The sequence below is a fragment of the Pteropus alecto genome, unplaced genomic scaffold (assembly GCF_000325575.1).
Source record: "Pteropus alecto unplaced genomic scaffold, ASM32557v1 scaffold13, whole genome shotgun sequence".
NCBI classification, from domain to species: domain Eukaryota; kingdom Metazoa; phylum Chordata; class Mammalia; order Chiroptera; family Pteropodidae; genus Pteropus; species Pteropus alecto.
Window position 1 is genome coordinate 11,359,667 of NW_006434373.1, and position 11,084 is coordinate 11,370,750.

Genomic DNA, 11,084 nt, shown 5'->3' on the forward strand with positions numbered 1-11,084 from the left:
TTCTCTAGACTTAGCAGCTCAATAAAATCTTATTCTTTGAGATTCTTTTCCACTGTGTTGACCTTGTTGGTTGTCTGTAGGCTATTTAGAGAATCCCCGAAGTAATACAAGACTCTAACATTTGTTCCAGAAAACCTTATTTCCTGAGATCAGTAACACAACAAGTTCATGGAAGCTGTTTTTCTTGGCTGGGCACAGATTCTTGCATTAAAAGGGAAAGTATGCTTTATGGTTTCATTTTGTCCCCACTGAAGTGACATAATTTATCTTGCCCAGAGAACATTTTTCAGGTAATATTGTTTCTATGAATCCCACAGGAACTATGAATGAATGAAATGTATTCACCAAAAGATAACTGGGAAATTATGGCAAAGGGACCAATGGTAAGCACTGCATATATTTAAAAATAAAATTGAGACTAAAACAAATGAGAGAATAAAGTGACATCAAAATGTAAATGTTTTGAGCCTTGAGAAGCTACAAAGGACACAACAAATAAAACTCATTGGAGAAAAAGGAATATGGGTGGAGAGTAGAACAGGTTGGTTTGTTGATTACCTCATCTACACTAGCCGGGAGTCAAAAATATCCTTAAAGCTGACAAATCAACAGAAGTATAGTGTACATATCAGTACAAATGTGTAAACACCAAGAAAGAGAACACCCTTAAACTGGGTGATGAAAAAGAGGAAAGGGATACAAGATGAAAAGAAACATTTTAATGTTATTTTTCATAATAGGGAACAATTGATAACATCCGAAGAAATAGATGACGAAGAGTATTACATAAAATTGTAATTATAAACTACTTGTGTAAATATAGAAATCTTTCTCTTTAAACATCAGGAAAAACTAAGACCCCCCAAAATACAAAGAACTAAAATTCATCAAACTGCACACTTGGAGTGGATAAATTTTATGTTATGTAAATCATATCTCTATAAAGCTGTTAAAAAGGCAAAGGAAATGACCACATAATGAAAAGCCTTTTTTAAACTATGGAAACATAAAATATGAAATAAAATAATATGACAGGACTAAAGTCAAACATCTGTAAATGAGATTAACTCACCTATTAAATAAAAGAGTTTCAGATTGGCTCACAAAGCAAATCGCAACTCTATGCTGTCTGCAAGAGACACAGCTAAAACAACGTAATTTAGAAAGATTGAAAATAAAAGAACAAGCAAAGTTTCTCTCTTAATTCCAGCTTCTTTTAAATGATTGTCATCTGTCACAACTCAATAATTTGGCAGTCTGCTAGAATAGTGACAAACATTTGATGCTATTTTACAGAGTGCTTTCATATATACTATCTGTAACTTAACGAGAAAAGTACTTTTATTATTGTTTTACAGACAGGGAACCCATACATAAAAAGTGAAGTGACTTACCCAAGTTCACCTAGCTATTGTTTGATTAAGCTGGAATCAGTCCTAGGTTTTCAGGTCTACTCATCTCATGCCATTTCTTCAACGCTGTTACACATATGCAAATAATTCTCTCTCTTTATAAAAATTGCTTCCATTTTTCAGCATTTCCTTGTTCTATGGTACTCCTGAGACTAGACATTTTATATGTTATGCCCTTAATCCCCATAACACCACCATAAATTAGGTATCATTATCTGCATTTTTCCATTTGTGACTAGAAAGGTTAAGTGAAAAATAAGCAACAAAACTGAGATTCCAAATCAGGTATGCCTCACTCCAGAGCTTGAGGGATTTCTAGTATGTTACTAAAACTGATGTTAGCAAAGCTTGGGACGGAGAAGGTATAAAAGAACTCAAACCGAACAACCAATCCTTAAACATTTTTTATACTTTGTAAAGGCAAATAAAACCTGAGCTGGCTTTACGGGCATATGACCTGTGTAGTCGCCCAGGGCCATGAGCTCAGAAGGGACATGTACTTCATTTAATTCTCTGCTGTACCGCCTTGAAATTCTTAATGCTATCTTTGCATTTGTGTTTTGCAAGTGAAGTTTGATAGGACACTGGAGCATAAGCATGAGCAGTGGAGACACACTCATATGCATCATCTGCCACCACTCCTTGCTGCCCCATCTGCATATCGCCTTCACGACAGCCTGTGAGATTCCAGTGGACCTGTGATGTGTGGGAGTTCAGCAAGACCCAGGGTGGGTACAAGGTAAAGAGTTGTATCTATGACTAAATAAGCAGGGGTGCTGACAGCCCCGAGAGGCCATACTTTCCTTTCCAACCAGAATTTGCTTCCAGTGCAGAGAGAAGGTAATGCTGCTCTAAGAAACGCAACCAAGGAACCCTACCATATCCTTTCTTATACTTGTACTCTTATTCCCTGTGTTAGCCAATGACATATTGAAAATGATGACACAAGGAAAAAGGAAGATAGGGCAACTCATAGTTCCTTTTCCTTTCAGACCTCCTTACTCATTAGTAAGCCAAAGTTTGAGTATTGGTAGAATATGAGTGTAGCAAGAAATGAAATAAAAACAGTAAGTTAGTTTCACATGGTGTTTCCACTGTTCTTGTGAGAACAAAATACGTATGCATGCATAAGTTATGAAATATGTATTATGTAACTTTTATGATTTTGCATATGAGTTAAATGTACTTATACTTGCATTTAAAACAAGCATCATGTAATACAAAAATGAACAGTAACGTTCATGCTAATAATTAAAATTTTTTCTTTACTTAAAATGACATTAAATAGCAAATGAACATTATGACAAGTCAAGAGAGAAACTGTGGAAGAAAGAAAAAGCTATATATTTCAATACCTTCAATGGCACTTTTTGAACAAGAAGCCCTATGTTTTCATTTTGCACCAGGCCCAAATCCATAAATTATGTAGCTGGCCCTAATCAAACACACAGACACACACACAGACACACAGACACACACACACACACGCATATATGTAAACATGAGCTTTTGACAAACAACTGTCCACTTTACCAATACATTTACATTGTAAATATTTTGAGATCTAGAGCTTTCAGTAACATCACCACCTTCAAAGAAAGACCTATCCCCAATGCTCATCAATTCAACTCCATTCCATAGTCACATAATTTTGCACCTAGGATGAGTTTTTCTTGCCACTGACTAACTGAGACCATGTCTGTTATGCCAAATGTGGCAATCTCTGTCGTGTTTCGCTGAGGTGCCATCTCAGTTGCTGTATGTGCTACCAGTGACCTTGCTCAAAGGAGGTGAAGGTCTTAGAGGCTGACCAACAACAGTAAAAAAAAAAAGTAGGTCAATAGGCATGGTAGGTTGACTAATGGCCTCCCCCAAAATAGGTCTGTATCCCTGGACCTTGTAAATGTTAATTATATGGAAACAGTCCTTGAGGATGTGGTTGAGTTAAAATGGGCCTGATTTACAGGGTAAGCCTTAAATATAATCACACGTACCCTTATAAAAAGGAGGCAGAGGGAGATTTGAGGATACACAAAAGAGGAGAAGGCCATGTAAAGACAGAGGCAGAGATTAGAATGATGTGGTCACAAGCTGAGGAATGCTGGTAGCCACCAGAGTTAGAAGAGGAAATGAAGGATTCTGCCCTAGCATCTCCAGGAAAGCAGCCTTACTGACGCTGTGATTTTGGACTTCTGGTGTCCAAAACTATGAAAGAATAAATTTCTGTTGTTTTAAGCCACCAAGTTTTGGTAATTAACTTATTCCTTCATAGAAAAACAAAAAAGAAAAAAGAAAGAAAAACAAACAAAACAAAGCCTCACTCTTAAGGTAGAAAATTAAGACTATAATAGTAGAGAGTTAAAGGAAATTATTTAAAGGCTTTAAGGAGACTGAAAAACCGTTAAAAATAGTCTCGTCTCTTCCTGTCCACAAAAGTTCATGGACCACGTGTAGCAGAACTTGAGAATCAAAACACGATTTTATATAGTCATATTAAGCTATCCCTGATAGTTTGTCATCACAGAGAAAAGCTTCAAGTCGTTCATTAAAGCACATTGGTATTTAGAAAGACATAGTTTTTATAAAGAACAGAGTTTCATAAATGTATTTTATAAATAATTTTGTGATTATAGGACTTATATAACCATTAGAGAGAAATGTGTATCATGACCCTTGTAACAAAATAACACCACCTCTAATATTACCGATTTACAGCCTTGCTTCTGTTAAACTTACTGTCTTCTATTCGTATAGTTTACTCACTGCCCGGTACATAGATTTGCACCTTCAAGAAGTTGATTCACCCTGCAATTGCTGAGTGCTCTGTATCTTTGTTAGGTTCATATCATTTACTCTGTGTTTTCTTCTTTCAAAAAATAAATCTACACAACATAGTCTGAGCAGATATAAGAGAACAACACTTAGTATAGTAGGTCTTTATAGATTCTGGTAGAATTTCATATGAATAATAGATTTTATATCATTAAAACATAAAGGAAACAAAAGCTTATGATCTTTAGATAATTTGATTTTTTAAAATTATGTTAATAGTATTCAGAATGATATGCTTGCCGGTTAGTTTCCTCCCTTTTCCTTGCCCCTCCCCAGGAAGATATACAAATAGCTATTAGGCACCTGAAAAAGTCCTCATTGTTTTTAATCATTAGGAAAATGCAAGTTAAAACCCACACACCTCTAAAACAAAATCTTTCTGTGAACCTTCCTTATCAGTAATGTGTTGGCAAATAGTTAACATCAGCTCTCTGAGGGAAAAAACAGCCCTGATTAGTAGCATTTGCCAGTCTCTTTGGTGTAAGTACTCCCACCGTGGCTGGTATCCAGCCACCCATCTGACGTCTAAAGGTGGAGTCGGGAAGAGATATGCATAGTCAGCTCAGGGTGAGCCACCCCCATGCACCACTGCTCCTTACACGCCAGAGCTGCCACCATCACCTCTCCATTCAGAGGAAAGGCCCATGGGGGACATCTGTCTATCTGCCCAACTGCAAGGGAAACCCATACCCTTGCTTAGAAAAGTCCATATATTCCTTTATTCTTTAAGCGAACAAATAAAGAAGGCTCATCAAACCGAGAGCAAAATCCAGTAACTTAAAAGAGAAGGCCCTGGATGAGTGAACGAGACCCTGGAGGGGGCCTGAGATGATTTAGAGGTAAGAGGGGATTTTATTTTGAAATTTCAATTTGTATCCTCAGAGAGATTCAAGGAGATGTTCCATCTTCAAACATGATAAAAATAGCTCTTGGAAATGTAAATTATTTTTTGCTAAGTAAAATTTCAAGGATGAAAAATGAGACAATTAATATAAAAGAAAAATGTATAAAATTTTTTAATTGCGACCATCTATCAAAAAATGTATTATTTAGATGTCGTATCTTCAAAATATTTTTATTTTAAAATAACTTTAGACTTATGGAAAAGTGCAAAAATAGTACAGAGAGTTATGATATACTCTTACCCCGTCTTCTCCTTATGCACAGAAAAAAGGGAGAAGGGGCGATTCCATGGAAAATAACCTCACAGGGTGATCTGATCATAAATTCCTAACTGGGCAGGTCATGGTGGGCAGTCATGCCCCAGACTATAGCTTTTTAGCAAAAGGTTAATCTTTGCCTTAAGCAAGTGCTCTCCGTTACTATGCATCTAGGTTGACACACCTTTGAAATAAACTACCCTCAAGAGAGCACATAATTTTGTTACTATCCTGTAATCCCACTCCCGCCTTGCCTTCTCTAATCTTACTTATGTTCCCTCCTTAATTTCAAATGCATAAGAGATACAAAACTCATTCTCAGGAGCATTTGAGATCTTCTTGCTCTCTGGCATATGTAGTCAGTTTGGCTCAAGTAAACTCTTACAAAAATTCTGTACAGATTTGGCCGTGTCTTAAATTGACATTTTCTCAGCCTAGCAGGATTCTGAAGAAGCCCGCCAGAACCACCCTGCCAACCAGGAACCACCATGCCCCACTGGCATTGCATCAGGTGGACCTGGGTAAGTTTCTCTCAGAATTGAGAGCTTCCTTGCTTTAAGTAGCAGTTCTTTAATTTAATCACATCAGCAAAGTCCTTTTTGCCACTTAAGGTAGCATATCAATCAAACTCTGGGGATTTGGACATGGATAACTTTGTGCAGGCGGAGGGTATTTTCGCTGTCCCTCATAGGTCAAAATAAGGCTAGAATGTTGGCTTCTACCATGATGACTGAGAAGCCCAGGTCATTTCTTAATTAAAGGTGGTAACATATTTAACAGAGTACTGATAGTATTACGTAGTTTTACTTTACCTTAGGGGAGAAGACCTTTTTAAATTCTGAGACAGTTTCTAGTAGTTTGTTTGTTTGTTTGTTTGTTTGTTTTCATTCAACCTGTCTAATTTTTTAGGTGGCTTGTTCTAATTGTGCATTCAAAAAAATTAATTTAAAAATATCAAAGGATCCTCCTCTTGGTCATCTGGGTATTAAGGGGAGGCTGATGGTCCATGGGCTTGTTGGCCTGGGAGGCACCATTTCCCTTACATGCTCGTCTCTGAACAAGCCAAATGCCGTAAATGTCCCTGTAGGACTGTTTTACACCCAGGAGGTAATGTTTCCTCAGGCAACCCCACGAATATTCTTAGTTGCCTGAGAATACCTGAGCAAGGGCCAGCAAGAGCTTGTGGGAGGCCACTGGAACTGTGACGTTTTCCAAGGCATGAGAGGTTTGAAGATATTACGCTGCTGGCTTTGGAAATGGAGGAGAGGACCACATGCCAGGTGGCCTCTAGAAGCCAGAAAAGCGAGGAAATAGATTCTCCCCTGGAGCCTCCAGAAGGAACTCAGCTTTGCCAGTGTAGGGAGGAAGACGCATTCCTCTACCCTCACGGTTCTTCTGGCTGGTCCAATAAGCAAATAGATATGAGACGATTAGCAAGAGAAAATCACCAAATGTAATACATATGTATATATGGGGACTCCACATACATAAGAGAGTCAGAGATCCCACATGCATGAAAGGTTCAGAGATAGAGGGGGATTGAGGAATATAAGGCATTCTGAGCTATAGCTGAGGTGAGGTGCCTTGGGGGCTTCAAAAGGTCATTGCAGGATGATAAGAGCAGACATTCAGTAAATAGAAGTTTGCCTTGCCCTATAGATAGGTCAAAAGAAGTTATTTCTGATAATTAACTATTTGGGGCAAGGACCCTAATTCAAATTCTTCTAGGTGGTTAAGGAAGGGTCAGAAGTTTCTCTTGAAGTTACCTTGAGCTCAGCACAATTCTCATATCACAGAGGCACATCTTGGGGGTGCGGGGGGCTCACCTGAACTCCCATACCACCATAAGACTTTTAGCTCCATAAGACCCATTTGGGACTTCTGACCTCCATAACTGTAATAAATTTATGCTGTTTTAAGCCACATAGTTTGTGGTAATTTGTTAAAGCAGCAATAAAAAACTAATATATTGCCTCAAAAAAATTATTTATCCTTTTTTTATTTGCCAATAATATAGATTTGAGTGATATAAAATTGGAAAGATAAATTAAGTGACCTACTATAAAAATACCTGAATTTTCTCAGTCTGTGCTATTCATGGCATTTGGAGAGATGATACATCTCTATTAATTCTAGAAAATAAAATTGAATAATCATATATGAGTAAACCAGGCACCAAAATTATATATTTATTCACAGTAAATTCCCAAGACTCCATCACCTGTATTTCTAATTCGTAGTAATTGACTAGAGCAGCTCATTAGATAGATGCACTTTGACAAATTCTAGTTTTGCATAATTAAAGCTGAAGTGAATAAATAGGGCATTTGCGTCTATGTTTCTTATATCAGATGATAAATAAATTGTAATATTATTGGCACATAAACCAATAATACATGCAACATTACCATTTTTATGCCTGGAAGTTTGGGATAATTTCTAAAAGCAATGGCTAATGAGTTGGGGGTTTTTTTCCCCAAAGAGCAGTGAAGAGAGCACGGGAGAAATTAAAAAGATTCCTGCTTCCTTATTTATTTTTGACATGTCCCAGGGATTTTATATTAATTAATTGGAAGAAGTTTTTCCAAATACGTTTTCTAATACTTTCTGTAGTAGCGACACTCCAGATAATGAAAAGCCACCAGCATCTACTGCTGATTTAGGCAATGTGTACAGTTGCTTGTATTGCTATTGTATGGGCCTCTTTTCAGTTTCTTCCAAGTGCCTAAGGAAAGTAAACTTTATTTGAGAATGACAAATATGTTATTTGCTCTCTCAGCATATGGAGGTGAAGAATTATTGGATGGCCTTTATTTTCCTTCTTAAAGTGATATGTTTTCATATCAAAATAATTTGAGTTTTTTGTTTCTTTCTTTCTTAATTTGAAGTAAGATAGTGGTATGCCCCTCAGGTGATAACAGAGATTAGACTATTCAGTGTCCCTAGAGCAGTCCCCCCATTTTCTCTCTTTGCTGGTCTACCTGAGAATACCAGGTTTGGGTTATAGGTCTTCGTCTCCCCAGGCTACACCTGTGTCCCTAATTCCCATAGCTTTCCACTCAGCAGCTGGCAAACCAGGCTGTGCTGTAAAGATGAAAGACAAAGCTGTGGAGAAACTATGACTTGAACTGCACCACAGCCACTCTAACCCAGTGTCCCAGGATAAGCCAGTCTTGTGCGTAGTAGGAGTTGGCCCATGTGGTATAATTTCCTAAGTGCTGGGAAAAGACTTGCTTCTTAAAACATCTTCCCTTCTCTCAATTTCACAGCTACAGTCTCCTCTGTTTCTTTTAAATAGGTGGCTTTTCCCTCCCTTTGTTAAAATGCAGATTTCCAAGAAAAATTAACACCTTGAGGTTTATCAGGCATTTATTTCATAGTGTGGGTAAGTTACCAGATTTCCTCCTGAGAGTAGATTTTGGTGGAAAGAGAGAACATGAAAACCTCGGTAGCTAAGGAACAGTAGGCATTTGTGGAAGGAAATGATTTAGAAAGAGCAGGCTGTTCACAGGGAATCAACATTTTATAGATTATCCTAAAACAGATCTTTTGTTCAAAGTATAATGATCTTTCCATTCTTTATCCTCCCTCATCCTTAAATCTGGGACATTGCCTTCTCCACACCCATAACCACCCTCTCCCTGCACCTTCTACTTCCCTTACCTCCCCACCCCAACCAGTAAGGACATAACCTAGCACTAACTCTGCCCACACTGATGACCACACTGTCGTTACAGCTAGAAGAAGCTGGAGTTGCCCACTTTGCTCTAAAGAAAACAGATTGAAGAAATATTTTAAATACTTCTACTAATATTAAAATATATTAAATATATTTAGATTTTACATAAATACATTAAAACATAATGCAAAGATATGTTAAAATAACAAAAATAAGTAACATCACTTCACACCCCCTAAGATTGCTATAATCAATCAGAAAGACAGATAATAAGTGTTGGTGAGGATGTGGAGAAAAATAAAACCCTCATACACTGCTGATAGGGATGTAAAATAGTGCAGCCATTTTGGAAAACAGTCTGGCAGTTCTTCAAATGATTGTACATAGAGTTACCTTATAACCCAGAAATTCTACTCCAAGGTATATACAAAAAAGAAATGAAAACATATGTCCACACAAAAACATGGGCATAAATTTTTATAGCAGCAAAAAAGCAAATAGAACCCTCATACACTGCTGATAGGGATGTAAAATAATGCAGCCGTTTTGGAAAACAGTCTGGCAGTTCCTCAAATGATTGTACATAGAGTTACCTTATAACCCAGAAATTCTACTCCAAGGTATATACAAAAAAGAAATGAAAACATATGTCCACACAAAAACATGGGCATAAATTTTTATAGCAGCAAAAAAGCAGACAGAACCCAAATGTCCATTGATGAAATGTCGAGAATAGACAAATCTACAGAGGCAGAAAACAGTACTGGTTGCCTAGAACTGTGGGAAGAGAGTGACTACTAATGGGTATGGGGCTCCTTTACCACCATGATGAAAATGTTCCAAAATTGATTGTGGCAATGACTACCCAACTTTGAAAACTACTGGACTGTACATTTTAAATGAGTGAATTGTATGGCGTGTGAATTACATCTCAATAAAGCTATTACAAAAAGGAAAGAGTAACATGACACAGAGGCTGGACTCTCCACACACCATGCTGAGGAATTCGCAAATTCCCACTGGAGCTCAATCAGCCCAGAGATGCTGATCCTGACCCCCACCTGCTCCCCAACAGTACCCCAGGATTCCAGAGAATCTCACCAATCCAGGTGGCATCTAACCCAGCGACCTGTGAACCACCCCGACTCCAATCCCTACCTCCAAATACTATAGACGTCATTGTGTGGTTGTTGAAGTTCAGCTAGCAAGGTTTTATTAAAGAAAACATTCTTATTTAGAGTGGGTATATCTTATAAACTATATATGTATTTAATATATACATATATATTTTAATGTAATAAGAGATTTATCCATGTTATTATAAAAATGAGTTCATTGGCTATACAACAAATATTTATTGAGCATTTTACTAAGCACCAGACACTTTACTTACAGCTGGGAACAGACGAGGATAAGACAACATGAACATTATCTGTGATAATGATTCAGATCATAAATAATTACTTTCCAATAGTGACAATACTGTCTCTCCCTCACAATAAACCTAATGCCACAACCAGCTTCTACTCTGGAACCTGTGTGAAAAAACTGAGCCCAGTTTTAGAGGGCAAATCTCTCTTTGACAAGACAGGAAAATGAAGCCCAGTGAGGGAAGGTGACTTGCCCCAACATCACACTGGGTGACTCTATTAAGCCAGTAACTCTCGAATCATCTGTGAGGCTCTTGAAATCTTGCAATTGTACCACTCCCTGACCAAAGGAGGATGATCAGGAAACATTTCTGGGTGGTGCTGGCTTTTCCTCGTAATATAACAAACGTTGTGAGTCCACCTCCCAACTCTGCACTGAGATGTTGCTGAAAGCTTGCATTTCCATGGTCTTCCTCACCCCCTCTTCAGTCTTTGCCCTCTCAACCAAGGCACCATTGAATTGTGGGACTATCATTCCCTTGCTTAAAGAAGAGTTTGATCAGATATAAATATGTACAGCTAAAGTCATTCTGAAATGTTATAAAGAAAAGTATATTAAAGAAGAGGAAAT

The 11,084-nt window shown here is 37.6% G+C and overlaps 1 long non-coding RNA gene across 1 annotated transcript; it reads left to right on the forward strand.

The window, feature by feature from the left end:
- Positions 1 to 314: 314 nt before the first annotated feature.
- Positions 315 to 5,050, forward strand: LOC112477770. The gene is made up of 3 exons (XR_003045572.1): positions 315 to 383; positions 1,980 to 2,151; positions 4,975 to 5,050. It is a non-coding gene; the product is annotated as an uncharacterized LOC112477770 (long non-coding RNA).
- The last annotated feature ends 6,034 nt before the right edge of the window (positions 5,051 to 11,084 follow it).